The sequence below is a fragment of the Triticum urartu genome, chromosome 1 (assembly GCF_003073215.2).
Source record: "Triticum urartu cultivar G1812 chromosome 1, Tu2.1, whole genome shotgun sequence".
In the NCBI taxonomy this organism is placed as follows: domain Eukaryota; kingdom Viridiplantae; phylum Streptophyta; class Magnoliopsida; order Poales; family Poaceae; genus Triticum; species Triticum urartu.
Genome location: NC_053022.1, coordinates 301,947,454 through 301,949,807, shown reverse-complemented (window position 1 = coordinate 301,949,807; position 2,354 = coordinate 301,947,454). Strand labels below are relative to the sequence as shown.

Here is a 2,354-nt window from a genome sequence, read left to right as displayed (position 1 = left end):
TCATGGGAGTAATATTGTTGCAAGAAATCATGTGAACTTGATATGTGTTCGACATTTTGATGGTATGTATGTTGTGATTCCCTTAGTGGTGTCATGTGAACGTCGACTAAATGGCACTTCACCTTATTAGGGCCTAAGGGAATGCACTGTGGAGTACTTATCTCTACTCCTAATGTCTCAGTTGGTAGTCTCCGTCAGTTAATTTTTGTCCCACATCCCCTGGTTTATGTTCGTCCTCCCTCCCACCTTGCAGGTAGACACGTCAACCAAAAAAACCCCAGCGATCCCTCCATGTCCGTCGATCCAAGGACAGACCTCCCATCGCACCAGAGAAAAAGGGCCAAAAAAAACCTACGAAAAAACCAGCAATCGCTCGCACGTACGAGCGAGGCCTCCTGCCCTCGAGCGAGAACCACTCGCATGCACGACTCGTTCGGTGCAGCCGCCGCTCCATCCCTTCACCGCTGCTCTCCACTTCACGAGACGCAACCAATCCCGTTGAGGATCCGCCGCCCTTGCACGTCAGGTCTGGCGACGGTCCCTTTCAGGAGGACGCCCTTCAGGAGGATGTCAATCCCCCAGATCCGGCGTTGTTCCCGTTATGGGCCTACTGCCGATCGCGTCCAGGTTCCCTCGACGAGATCATTGCGGATATAGGTAAATAATGAAGTTTATGCACACATTTTATACACAACGCATGTTCATACAGCCAACGCATGTTCCTATCTTGTAGAAGAAGTCAGGTTAAGCACGCGAGTGCAAGCTTGGTACCCATTGCACAAACTCACATGACAAATGTCTAACCATGCCTTCGGAAAAAGTCAGGAAAAAAATGACACCTTCATGTGATCAGAGAGGAAACATCTGAACTACTGATATGTAGTGTTTAGTGGCAATGAAAATGACACCTTCATGTGATCTTGGGCTTGCCTCCCTGTGGTCACAGCAAAAAAATATCAAACTTATTACGTATCCAGTCATGGTCCATAAAGGCACCACAACTGATCAAATTTTAAGTTAACAGGCAGGTTCACAGGTCACTGGGATTTCTTTATTTTTTGTGAATTGGCATGTCAAGCAGGAGTGACATGACATACTAATAAACATGTTAAGTGACGCATCACGGATGTAGGTTAAGAAAATAGGAAATGTTACTAACCAAGTGTAGGATTATCCCGCAATGGAACATATGCTGAAGCATGAGTTCCGGAGTTAAAAGCAGATGTTTCATCAAGCGGCACTACAAATTAGGCATGATTATCAGTCCAAATGCATACTTATGTAAGAAAAAATGTAGAGTTAGCAAACATGTAACATTTACTAACCATCATTCGAGTCTGCCTGCACTGGAGGAAATGTTGCAGTATAATTCCTTGAGTTACAAGCAGATAACTGATTATGCATTTACTTCCCTTCTGTCTCCCTCCTTTGATTCTAACTTGGTTCTTTGATGCGGTCTTGGTTTAGATTATGCAAGATTATGTGATGTTGTGTGCCCACATTTATAGAAGTGGATCACAGATGCGATGGAGCAGAGAGAGGGGCCTTGAGAGGTGAGCTGCTACTCCTGTGCTAACACATCTAGGGGAAATAGCCAGGGAGAGAGAAGACTATGGGGGACAAAAGAAAGGAGATGAGTTAGCCAAGATTCAGGCCAAAATTCGTCATGTTTGAGCTGAAGCTTTTGCCTCAAAAGGTAACTTTATATTAGTCCCTAGAATATGGTTTGATGGATGATTTAGAACAATTGATGCCTGGTTGATGCAATTGCTAATTATGTACTGGAGGGAAGAGGGATGTTGCAGGTGTGTGGTACCATCAGAGAGGCAGGTGGGGCGCCGGTTTCGTCGGGGAGGAGAGGCTGCGCACTACTCCTATTGTGCCGCCGCCATGCACTACTGGAGCGTGCCGCTTCCACTGCCACCGCATTGCACTGCTGGATCCTTCTCTGATTCAACACCGCCGTTGGGGTCTTACTTCTCTTCCTTGTCGCTGGTTGCAGCTTCCCTTCCTTGCCAATCCAGCTTCTCTTCCCCACCAGATCACAATTACACATGGTAACTTACTACCTCGAGTCCTCGACCCTCTCTTTCACGATTTTGTGTTGTTCTTGTTGATTGTGCGTTCTCAGTAGCTTCAGCAAGTAGTACTACAACAGGTTGATGACCCACAAGTATAGGGGATCTATCGTAGTCCTTTCGATAAGTAAGAGTGTCGAACCCAACGAGGAGCAGAAGGAAATGATAAGCAGTTTTCAGTAAGGATTCTCTGCAAGCACTAAAATTATCGGTAACAGATAGTTTTGTGATAAGGTAATTTGTAACGGGTAACAGGTAATAAAAGTAAATAAGGTG

At 45.6% G+C, this 2,354-nt stretch overlaps 1 long non-coding RNA gene across 1 annotated transcript; it reads right to left on the bottom strand.

Annotated features, from left to right (window-relative positions):
• Positions 1 to 687: 687 nt before the first annotated feature.
• LOC125532771 lies at positions 688 to 2,153 on the bottom strand. The gene is made up of 2 exons (XR_007294175.1): positions 1,160 to 2,153; positions 688 to 934 (listed from the first exon to the last, which is right to left on the bottom strand). It is a non-coding gene; the product is annotated as an uncharacterized LOC125532771 (long non-coding RNA).
• Between the last annotated feature and the right edge of the window lie 201 nt (positions 2,154 to 2,354).